Source organism: Pogoniulus pusillus, chromosome 19 (assembly GCF_015220805.1).
Source record: "Pogoniulus pusillus isolate bPogPus1 chromosome 19, bPogPus1.pri, whole genome shotgun sequence".
Classification (NCBI taxonomy): Eukaryota; Metazoa; Chordata; class Aves; order Piciformes; family Lybiidae; genus Pogoniulus; species Pogoniulus pusillus.
In genome coordinates, this window is record NC_087282.1 from 598230 (window position 1) to 610858 (window position 12629).

The window sequence follows — 12629 nt, forward strand, 5'->3', positions numbered from 1 at the left end:
AGCACTTAAGAATGCAGGGAAGGTACACAGACGTTGCAGCCCCAGTGTTCATTATTAGGGGGAGCTCAACTATCACTTTCCAGCACTCAAGTATCTCACTCTTTGGTACCTTTCAGCACTTGGCCACTGTAACTCAGACTGCTGTGTTGTGTGGCCTGGCAGCCCAACGAACACAGTGCTGCCGCTGCTGGCAGGGGCCACAGGCTTGGTGCTAAGCTGTGCACAAACCTCAGGTGTTCTCAGGCTTTGCCTGGACCTGGCGTGGCCAGGCTGAGGTGTGCTTTGCTTTGCTCATTTGTTTGTTTTGCTTGTAGCAGCAATTCTTAGGCTGTTTCCCTGCTCTGGTATGGGGCAGCAGCTATTGTTTTATACATGCACACAAAGTATATGAAAGGAATAAACACAGCTGTGCTGGGCAAAATGCACTATGACTGCAGATAAAATGCAGCAGAGAGGAATACAGGCATGAGATGGCAGCGGAGGCCTTAAAAGTACAGGCACGGGATGGCACTGGGGTCCCAAAAGCTAAAAAAAGCTATCTCATTAGTGGTGAATGCCCTCGGGGAGCAGGGTAGCAGCAGCTATCGTTCAGGTTTAACAGAGAACAAAGAACAAGTACCCAACAGCTGTAAAAGAGCCTGAATTCTTCTACATGTGGGCCTAAGCAGTCCTGTAATGAAAAAGGTGGAGGAGGACATTTAGCAAACACAGAGATGACCCCAGCTGGACTGAAAGGTGAGGGAGAAGAAACCATCAACATCAGCGTCGGATTTCTGGCAAAGGGCTCAAATGTGCACAGCTGAGGGATTCTCTCCTTCCTCCAGAGGGAAGCTATTGAGCAGTGAGAGAGTGGGAAAGGAACTCCTGAGAAAGGGGCAGATAACAAGAAGTTTACATACATTAAATGTAATTGTATAGACCCCAAATTGTAAGTGTATCATTGAATTGGGATTAATAATAGTTCTTTAAACTACTAGACTTCAATTAGACTTACAAAAATCCTTGCTTTTGCACAGAAACAGGGTTTGCTTTTGTCTGCAAGAGCATTCTGACTGCAAAATGACTGAGAGTGCAAGCAGCCTCCTCTACAATTTGGATGCAACAAACCGGCAACAGTGGCAGTGCTCAAAACACCGTGGAAGGAACTGGGAGAGATGCTTCCTCACTTGAGTGACTATGAAAAGTCACATTAAACCTCTAAGCATGCTCTGCATCTATTCTCTTTGCAGAAAAGGGAATGAAGAAATGGAATTCTCAACTGGAAAAAGAGAATATTGACCTCATTCCTTACAAAGATAGTAAGAGTTGTTCCTTCTTCCTAAACAGCCTGGGTTTAGCATGCTTCCCAGATTAACTCAAATACTCTGTAATTTGAGATGATAAAAGACAAGTCTAATGACCTGTTTCTCTCCAGAAAGAGGAGCATGCAGTAGCAGGAAAAATGGAACGCTATTAAACACCGCTAAAAAAAGAGAAAAGCCGAAGTCATAGCTTGTACAAAGCATCACCTGCTTAATTCTTCTTCCCCTCTCCTTTTCAAAGACGTGCCTTACCAGCTCTCAGCAATGCTGTGGCTGTCTGAGAGCCCATGCTGCTGCAGTTTGTTTGGTGGTTGACTGTTCAGAACACCTAACAGCAGTGTGAGCATGGGGAGATGAGAAGCAGCAAATCATCCTGCAAAGACAATCTCTGAATTCTTAACAGGTATCTCAAAAACCTGGAAATGTTTCCTTTTCAGGCTCTGTATGAAGAGCAATTTTGATAGCTGATAGGCAGAACTTGGGGTGAGCAGTTAGCTGGAGTTCTGAGTGTTCCTCCAGTGCTGGATGCTGCTCCAAAACTAAGCCTAGCACTTGGCCAAAAAAATATCATTAGCTATGATAAGAAGTGGCTTAAGCCATTAATCAATATCCTTTCAAGCTGTCCTGGCAGATTACAGCAAGACAGGTGGTGCAGCTGATGAGATGAAAGTCCAGCACTGAAGGAGTTCCATTACCAAAGCGTTGCACAGCAGTCAAGGGGGAATCACCGCAGCCTGCTGAGCTGTGGGTTAAGAGCAGATCAGAGCAACCTTCAGCTGACCGCTGCAGTAACAGGCACAGCTTCAGCGCTCTGCCTTCTATTCTGCTTAACCCCAACACCAAAACAGTTGAAAACGGACTTGAAAACTTCATTTGCTCGGTGAACAACACTAGAGTTTGCAGTAAAGCAGCAGGAGGGAGCAGAGAGAGGGCAGGAGCAGCAGATATGGAAAGGACACCAATTGGCTTCTTTCCCAGGCAATACCCTAATGCAGCACAGCATGCCCTCGCTGGGCCACTCGTTCCTTGCACTACTGCGACATGGGCTGGCATGAAAGCAGACTGACACAACTCTGAACCTTCAGCATGCGTTGGCACCTAACAGAGGACAGTTACCTTTCTTACAATGACCATTCAGAAACACCATGGGAAGTTAATGATTTTTCAGTAAACCACAAAGAAAATACATGTTAGTGGACCTGTCAGAAACTGTAAGGGAAGGGCTGATAGAAGCTGGAAATCAGAAATGTAGTTAGATTTCCATTCCTGACCTAGGATTCTTTTAATAGCAACACAATAATGGAACATCACCAGACACTGCTTTTTGGCATTGCACAAACCTTAGCAAGACCCAGAAGGACAACCCATTGCTTTGCTTTACTTTTAGTGAGTGACCTTCACAAGAGATGATGAACAGAAACTGGGTTCCATAACTTTTCCTGCTAAATAGCAGGACTGAAATAGAATTAAGAGAAGAGAGGATAATATCCTGTCTTGCTAGGACCAGCACCCCAGCGCCAGTTCAGTAAGACAGGAATGAAATGTCTGCTGCCACGTCTTCTGTAACACTAGATGAAGGAGTCTGCACCAAGTGTGCCTCCCCTCTCCGCTTTACACACTGGCAAACTTGAGTGGAAGCATGTTGAGTACAAACTTCTATTTCTCTGTGCAAGCAAAAGTAAAGATTTGGGGTAAAATTTCATTCTGGCAAGGGGTCTTTACCTCTTTGCACCTGCATTTAACTGAGTGAAAACTGAGTATCTAAGCTATGCACAAGCTGACATCTGTCAGAAGGAAGCACTGAGCAGGAAGTTCAGACTGATGAAAGCTCCAGAAAAGCAGAAAGGGAGGATAAATTTGCGACTGTTCACTGAGCCCAGTCCTGTGAGCTCTGCTCTGGAAGATTCTTTCCTCAATGCATGCTGAGGCATGACCAGCCGCCCTGGCAGGTGCTCGGTGCCATTTGCCTTTCAGCTGTTGGCTGTCCTGACTAGTGTCACATTATTTATTGTTTGTGTGAGAGTGGTGGCAGAGCACGAAACTGTCCTTAGGGGAATGGTCTGACACGTGCTGAAAGATGCCTGTGTGATCCAGCAGGCTCCGTCCGGCAGCAGTGCCCCTGCCGTGTGCATGGGCTGCGGTGCCCCCAGGGAAAAGAGACAGAAAATTGCTCCTGCAGCACTGGCGAAGCACACTGAGCTCAAAGGGGCCAGGAGAAAGTGTAATGAGGTTACTCAGGCAAAAGCTAAACCACAGATATGCTCTGCTTCCGTAGGACTTGATCCAAAGGGTCGATGACCTTTGGCCAGCTCTGACCATGGGATGGTGAGACCACACCAACAGTTCTAGGACTGTTCATCACAAGTCAGGGATCTTCCTTCCTTTGCAGCACAGCATTTGAAATCCTTCCCTCAAACCATGGCAGCAAATGCCTCATTACACCAAAGAGTTTGCTACCTGGTATGCAATGGAAGAAAGAAATAAAACCAACTGGGAACACTCCATTGAGCCTCAAAACTGCAGGATCTGTGGAACACTATTTTGAAAAAGGTGTATGGTGATAGTACACTTTTGCTACAAAATGAATACATCAGGTGTAGAAACCTATCACCAGGATTTTCTGCATTCATTGTTGCTGCAGGTAGTTAGCTTTGGTTTTGCATTGTTTGTTTTTTAATGTCTGAAATTCAGACTTTTTAAAAGGCAATTTGCTTTCAGGTAAATTTCCAAAAACTTCATAAGCTTTTAAGAATGAATCCTAATTAATAACTTCCCCTTTCAACCTGCTTCATAGCAAGAGCAGCTGACTGAAACAAGAGCCTGAACAAAGACAGAAAGCTCCTGGAGACTTCTCCACAAATCCTTACTGCAGCAACAAACAGATATTAAAATCTGTCTGAAGACTAGCACTGTTTACGGATTCTGATGTGCTAATGAAGAGGAAGATCTTTCCCCTTCTGATCAATACTGGGGTGGGTGTTTATCTAAGAAAGAAAATGATGTTCTTGTGATTGTTCTCATTAGAGGAAGGGCTCAGCATGGTGGTCACGTATGGCTAGGCAAAAGGTCCTGTGGTTCTTCCACAGCTGCTCATTCTCATACGTGGCACAGAGCACCAGAGCTGCAACGCAACTCCTAACATTCGGGAGCAGAGCTAAGCAGCCTACAGTTGCTTTTTGCTGCTGTTTTGGGGTTTTTTAGTTAAAATGCATGAACTGTGTGTTCCATCAGAAGATCTGCAATGTGGCCGGGTCGAGTAACTCTACAAAGGAAGCTCAGACATATGAGTCCAGCTGACAGAATGCAGCCTGTGCCAACTGTCATTCCTGAAAATGAAGCTGAGCTGTGACATCAAAGAAATATTATAAATGAGGGGGAGATCTTAGAGCCTGCCTTATGAGAAAGGTGATCGTGATACTGAGGACCACCAATGTCCCTTTCAGTTTGCAGATGAGCAGACTCCAGTTGCACTTATTCTTGTCACTGTAGCTTGTTAGTTTCCCTGTTAAACAGGAAATGAATGTGAACTATGACAACAGCACCTATAATGGCAATTTCAGTCAAAGGGAAGTGTTGGATCCTGAGCAGACAACGCTGAGATGAGGGGCAGCAGCTATATTCAGTGCATAACCTGACATGAGCAATCAGATAATCTTGCTTGAAGGAGAAATGAAGACTGAAAACCAATACCAGATCTACACAGTGATTGAATTTAAAAGCACAATCAAGGCACTAGAAACATTCCTTTCTTTGATGACTCGAGTCCCTTGCCATCATTGACAATCAAATTCTACATGGGCATTACAGACAGAGCTGCAGAACAAGTGCTCCACAAAGCACCACACAAAGAGGCCACTGAATACACCCCAGGAACCCAATAGCCAACTCCATTGTTGCTATTCAAAAAAGAAAAGCAAGCAGCCAAAAAACCCAACATAATGTCCAGGTCAGTCAAACTGTGGCATGGTGGAGGAAGGTAAGTGAAGAGATCATGGACATCAAGCCAAAAAGTGACCGCTGCCTCACCTTGGGCAGAGGTTACTTGGAGCTAACACTTAGAAGGCACAAGCTCTTGCTCTGGGAGTGACACTGGTCTAGCTACAGGTGGGAGCAGCTTGGCTTTCCAAGGTATTGCCCGCAAACTTTTGGTGAGTCAGACTGGTATCTGACCAGGAAAAGCTGATTGTACTAAATTTGTTACTACTTCTTCATTAATTAATGATTTATTAGACATTAAATCACATGGAAGAGTAAGACAATCATAGAATCATAGAATCATGTGAGAGACCAATTATTAGCTCAACAATTACAGCAATATCTGGCACACAAAAGCCCCAGGTGCACTCTGAAACCAAGGCAGGAGGACAGAGCCTCAGCCCTGGCTACAGAAAAGGAAACTTGTTCACAGTAAGACAGAGCACCAAGGGTGGGAGGCATAGAGCCCTGCTGTAAGTGGTACGACAGAAGAGTTACCAGCGTGGACACAGAACTGGTTTTCTTAGAAGGCTGCCTGCCCTGGTCAGTTGCACCCTGGTACGTTTTGACTTTCCTAATTACCTGGACCTTAGAAATTCAGAACAGACTATGTCCAACGCCATCCAAGTTCTTCCTGTGTCCAGTATCAGCTGAAGTTTGCACTAAAGGAGAACATTCCAGCACTGATTACAGCCTACAGAAAGCACAGAAAGCTGAATTAAGAGCAGTCATGGGAAAGGTGAAGAGTCAAAACTCCTTCAGAACATCTAGGAAACCCCAGTAAATGGCACACATTCAAGGTCAGTGATGCCTGAATTACCTGAAATCTGAAATTTCCACTATGGAAAACTACTGCAGGTTTGCTTTACTGCTTTGACTGTCAGCATTTCCTAGGCTGTCAGGATGAAGCTGCAGGAAGGCAGTGTCTGTGTCTGCAGTCACAGGGGAGTTCGGGTGCTAAGGGGAAAGGCAGGCTGCAGTAAAGGTCTCAGTCCCTTAAGCTGACTCATCGTGGTGAGTTCTCTTACAATGGGGAGGGGGGAAGCACCATGAAGCGAAAAAACAGTTGAGATGCAGTGTCTTGGGGTGCTTAACAAAGCCTACAGCACTTAGAACAGAAGGACGTCTCCAGGTTTAGAGAGGGCAGGACTGGTAGAAGAGGGAACGTTTTAAAGCTAATTAACATAAGAATTTCAGTCTAAGAGCTAAAATTTGCCTTTAAGATACATAATAAATGTGTATTAGCTAAAAGGTGACTGCGCTGTGTGTGTGGCTGCGTGCAGGTACACAGAGTCAGTGAAGCCCGCTGAACACACAGCTTCACAGTGCTGCTAAAACTCTTGGCTAAGTCTTTTCTGTAAATGATTGAAGGATGAGAACCAAACTAACCACAGGAGTTTTGAATGCAAACAGAAACCGAGATCTAACTTGCCTGAAATAGTCTTCCCTGCTGTCATCCCTTGGCAAAAATAAACCAAAGCAACTTTACAGCGTGGTGCAAGGGAAAATGACATAGATTAGGGGGGGTTCTTACTGTGGCTTGTCTGCAAATCCCCAAAGCAATCTGGTGGATAGAGGTAAGCTATTATAAAAGAGCAAATGAAACAAAGAGAAAAATAGCATTGCTTGCCCTGGGCCTGAAACAATGCCCTTGAATTGTGTGTTACAATCAATTCCTCAGCTCATGCTACAGATAACATCTTTTGCTGGTGTCTCATCAAACAAATGAGATCTGGCTGCTGAAATCTGTAGGTTAGCTGGAATTGACGAAAATATTAACGCACTTGCTTTGCTGAGCCCCCACTGCCTAAAGTAACAACTCCTTCTGAGACCAGAAGCTAAGCTCTGACCCATGGACAACAGACCTGAAACAGATCTATGTGGATTTACAGTCAGGGAAGAGCAGCATCCTGCATTAAGCAAATGCTCTAATTAAAATCCAGAGTGGCAGAGCGTGACTTCTGCTTATTAGGCACCAGTGTTAGACACTGGTATTCCGGGAACAGGGAAGGAGCCCAGCACAGACACAAGCCGGCACAGGGAAAACTCAATGGGCAGCTGCTGCTGGGCATCCTGAAACTCTCTCAGGTATCACAGAGCCTAAAACTCCTACCAAAGTTAACTTTAAAAAGTCTGGCAGTTTTTTAGGTGGAACTAAGCCCTGGCTGATGCTGAGCATCAATCTCTCACTACTTAGGTCACTGTGTCAGAATCATAACTCTGTTTTAATCAAAGGGCATTCAATAGATTGCAAACCAAGAGGGCAGAGATTCAAGCTTAATGCTGGGACTCAGACTGTGTATCTGGTTTCTTTGTCAGTTAATTTAAATCTGAATTCCCCATCTAGACTTTTAGACAACCAAAAGCTGTCCTGATGGGGCATATGAAAATAGCAGAGAAGTCACAGCAAGTGATTGACACTTAGAAAAACTAGGTCAAAACTTACTTAGGAACCTAAATCTTGCAATTTAATTTGCACATCTAATTTGATGTACTTCCCTGTGTATACCCCAGGGCTTTGATTTACATGGAAGGCAGCAGAGTTCCCACTGATAAACCACAGATACATCACTGCTACTCAAACAAGTTGTGATGCTTCAATGGTGCAAGATGAGCTTTTGGACTGCAGAATAGGATGAGCTGTATTTTTATTAGCAAAGAATAACTTGAAAAAGAAAAGATTTGCAAGGGATTGTTAGCTTTGGTGAAGCCAAACTAAATAAGTCATAGAAGCCCATGCTTCAAATGATGGACTGAAAAAGTAGAAAGGGCTGCCAGTCCACAGCCTGTGCTTTCATAGGCATGAAACACTTGAACACTGATAATGGGATTTCTTAAAAAGGCAATCTGCATTGCACCTTGCCTCCAGGTACAGCAAGGCACTTCTATGCATAAAGTAAATTAACTTCTAGTGCATCAAAGATCCACAGAAAGAGCAGTTTGAATTCTGCTTTGCCTTGCTGTTCAGATTATCTCCCAGGGACTGTTTCCTTCATGGATCAAAGGGAGCACTGACATGGGAAAATGTGTCAGGATATGCTTACATCATGGGCAGCCCTGTGCAGCCTCTGCTCTTGTGAGTGACTGACTGGGAGGCTCTGCTCACACCTAAAGCACGGTGTGCAGCCACAGTATCCACACCAGCAGCCACTCAACCTCTCAGTGCTCTGCCAGGGTACTTGGAAAGAAGGGCAACGAGACCAGCACTGCTTTGGCTTCTTGCAAGACAAGCTGCATGTGAGAGCCTGAGAGGCTCCTGTCCTGAGGACTGAGCCAAGAATAGCAACCAGGGGCTGGATTCAGACTTTGGGGAGCTGAAGTTACTGCACTGGAGAAGCTGGCCAGAAAGCCACAAGCACTTCTCAGGGCAAAGACTCCCATCACCATCATCATGCAGCCGCTGCTTGAATTTCTTCCTGCTCCTGCACTCCATGTGTACAGCACAGAGCAGAGCCACTAGCTGTGTCTGTTCCAAGCACTGTTGATTACAGGCATGCCACAACCTCTTCCTGCAAAACCCCTTCTGACAGAGGCTTTAATGCAGCACAAGGCAGTTCCTTTTGGCAGAACGTACTGGCACTGCCCCAGACCTAGTCAAGCATGGAGCAAACAAGCAGCCTGTAATTTGCTGATGCAGTAATTAAGTAAGAAAGATCCTTACAGATTAGCAGGCAATCAGGGAGAGTCTCACTGTATGCTAACTGCCTCTCTGCTGGCGAATGTGGGATTTGCTTTGCAGTGCTAATAAGGAAAAAACAACATGGTGCTCATGCCTCCTTCGTTAGAGCAAGCCTTTCAGTGCAACTGAAGAAACATGCTGCACACAATGTGAAACACAGGATGACATTTTAAAAAGCCTCCATCCCAAGTAGCAAATTCAGCACCGCATCTGCTAACAAGTGCATAGCAGAACTCAGTACCTAAATGCAGATACAGCTGCTGGAAAATAGGAACACAATGTGGGAGAGAGCGAAAAACAACGTGAATGATTTGTGGTGCCTGTGCTTTATTTATGAGGCTGGACTGGCTGTGGGACAGGCATGCTTTTCTGTCACTAAGCATGCAAAATTCACCACCCTTCCTGCATTTTAACATCCTAAGTTTCTTCACTTTATCTCCCTGGATACATATTTTTTTCAGGGATAGTCTTCCAGAAATGTTTAGCTATCTGCATTTGAAGAAAATGATTCAAGTGCTAAAGGAGAAGTTTTCCTGTTGCTGGTACCCAGTGAAAAAAGTAGGAGAAACTCTGACATTGTGCTTTTAGCTTTTACTAATCAGGTTTGTGGCACCAATGCCAGTCAGACTTTTCTTTCCACTGCTTTCCCTGAAAATGAACTAATGACAATATTCAGAGAAGCCAAACCTGCAGTGTTACTCCATCTGACCTCAAGAAGCCAAACGTTTTATCTCTGAGATCTGTCTGAGCACAACAAACAGATTTTGAAGGGCAGAATGATGGAAGGACTCAAACCGAGAGTGGCATTCCTGACCTGACCTGCAGAAGCATGTCAAGAAATGGCACTCTCTCTGTAGTTACCTTTTGCAAGCTGCAGGGAAAGGATTCGGAGATCAGAAGAGTTAGTGGCGAATCCTAAAGCTGCATTGCAAAACATTCTTCTTCTTTCCAAATCACACATTTCTGTTAACCAAGTTTTTAAAAGCATTTTACATCAGCAAAATGAGGTGGAAATGAAGGTAGATGCCAATTAATCTGAAAACTGTGTTCAGCTCTCTCAGTGCAAGAGAAGGGTAATTTACCCAGCAGACACTGAACCTGTCTCCATAACAAAAAGAGGAAATTTCTACCTCTTCCATGTCAAAGTTCTCCAAGTTTGAAAAGCCATTTTGGAAAACATTTATTCAATCTCTATACATTCCTCTGGGAGCACAGGATGCAAAAGTACCAAATTTATTCCCTGCAATTTCCACATCACAGGGTTTTGTCTCACACAGGAGATGCACTGTGGGTCCTGCCTTCCCAAACCACCAAACCTCCAAAGCTTGCAGGCACAGCCAGGAGACACTGGGCAATTTGGACACACTGCAGGCCAGCTGAAATGAGTGTGAAAGCAGAGATTAGTGCCCAGCACACACAGAGCTGCTCCCAGCACCTGCAGTGGCACTGCTAACTGCACTGGTTCTGCTGAGCATGTCAGAACTGCTATCAGGGGCTGCCATGTGTTGGGCAGCTCCACCAGATAAGCCTTATGAGGGAAATCAATCTGGCACACCCATGGAAAAGAGGAGCATATGGTAATTGCTGCTTGTAAAACATGATTACATGACAGGACCTGAACACAAAAAGCAGTTGTTAGCACTAGGTGATTATTATTTGTGTGGCCACCAACCTTTCTTCTTCTACAAAAGGGTCCATGCCTGGTGCTTACTTTCAGATATGCAAAAACGTACACAAAGAGAAGAGCAATCCTCCTTCTATGTCTTTGGCTAAATGGCTCATCAGGATTGTCTAGAAAGGGAAAATTACGTCATTGTCTTAAAATAAAAACTAAAGAGTACCTGACAGCATGAAGAATTCTCTCAGAAGTATTTGGGGGGTTTCCAGTAATGGCCAACCCTGATCTCTCTCCCTCTCCCCTTTGACCAATCGCCTCAAGGCAGGATACTAGATTTCCTCGTATGAAACATACTGGTCTGGATGCCAGGGAAGACAGTACTTGTCATTTCATGGGTGAAGCACCTGCAGAACTCAGCTCATGGCTGATGCTGAGGAGGCTCATAAGAATAGGCAGCTGCCAAACCTGGATATTCATTTTGTGATCCTTCCAGAGGGCAAAACTCCGTGCACCTGTGAAAACCAATTTCCCAGTTCAACAAAACTTAGGAAGCCAGTGCATAAAGAAGGGACCTTTCAGTATCTTGTTCTCCTTGGTGCGTACACAAGCACACTGTGTTTCTGTATACTTCTCAAAGACTCTTGTACTTCAGAGGAAGACTTCATTGTTAATTCTCCTACTAACTTCTGACACTCTCCATTAGTGCAGCTTCTGTGCAGTTCAGACACTAATCACATGTGCACCCCACATTCCCTGCCAGCCCTCTCTCCCACAGCAGATACTAGACTTATAGAGCCCTACAGCCATTATCCCCAGTGGTGCTGCATCTGGATCTTCAGATCTTGAGCCTGATTTATACTCATGCTTTCTAGGCAGGTAAAAAAATTGATTTTCATAATGAATGCAAAATTCAGTGCTGACAGTTTAATCAAAACCATATTTTCAGTACTTTCTAATGCTTCAGTGAAGGACTGTGTAATTTTCTTATTTCCCTTTCCCATGCAGTTTCCTAGCTTGCACACCTCCAAAAAAGTTACCACTTCAGGCCCTTTCTACTTGCCATGTAACACCTAAGCTCATTGACCTGATGGCATAACTGACAGTGGGAATAGGTTCCTGTCCCTGCCAGCAACCAGAGGCTGAAATGTCACACACATCACTTCTATTGCCTTACAGTTAGGAATGATGAGACTCGGCGTCCTCTTAGTAAGTCACAGATTCTACTTCTTCCCTAGGTTTCGTCCCTGTCCCTTCAAGCCAAGTGCTTCAGATCAAAAGACCATTTAAACACCCTGCAACACACAGGTACAGTTGCTTCAGGATCAGTTGTCTGTACTCAAAGCTGCTGAAGATGCTGCACAGCTAAGAGAGACAAAGACGCATTCCATCTCCCACATCCTATTCCACAACAAACACTGCTACGGGAGCCACCTTTTCTGGTAAATCCCCTTAAGTTGCTGAATTCAGGGAAACAAAGCAGATGGTTCAAGAACAATACTAGATTCTTGAGGAAAATGTACTTTTGTGTGAATATGGCTAATATCTAGCATGGGGCTCACATATATTGTCATTAACTTGAGCCAGACAGATAGGAAATAACATCTTCTGTGCTGAAGTAGGAAAAGGGCAAGTGTCTTTGTTAAAAATCTAAGGAGAACGGGAGAAAGAAAGTAGGTGGGGTAAAGGTCAACCCCAGTCTTGTGGAATTCAAGGTGATTTTAGGTTCTGGATCGCAGAAGGCTCTGATGAGGCATTATTGTTTCCTACAGTCGGGAGAACAAAAGAGCTGAGATCGCTGTAAATAAACATTTTGCTTTGCACCTGGGTTAAAAGCTGGAAGCCAACTGCCAGGCTTTGCTTTCCCCTCTGGACTGCAACCTGCTCAGCACGGTCTGAAAGCCGCTAACCACCAGAGGCAGAAGCGCAGAGATGCCCGCTTCCTGTGCCTGTTGCCACACAAGTGTGCTATGAGAAAGCAGACAACGATCGAGGCAGTTGCAGAGAAGAATGAAGCAGGCTTAATATCCTAGGGAAAGGATTGCCTCTGAAGCGTGTC

At 44.8% G+C, this 12629-nt stretch overlaps 1 protein-coding gene across 9 annotated transcripts in view; it reads right to left on the bottom strand.

The window, feature by feature from the left end:
* Positions 1 to 12629, bottom strand: part of PCDH11X (protocadherin 11 X-linked) — a 450326-nt gene that overhangs the window by 142034 nt on the left and 295663 nt on the right. Inside the window, exon 7 of one of the 9 annotated variants that reach the window (XR_010305704.1) lies at positions 5926 to 5970. The exons of 7 other annotated variants lie outside the window; for them this stretch is intronic. The gene's annotated coding sequence lies outside the window, so the exon portion shown is untranslated. Of the gene's footprint in view, positions 1 to 5925; positions 5971 to 11397; positions 11442 to 12629 lie in introns of those variants that run through there. One more of the 9 variants, XR_010305705.1, reaches the window with a different exon arrangement.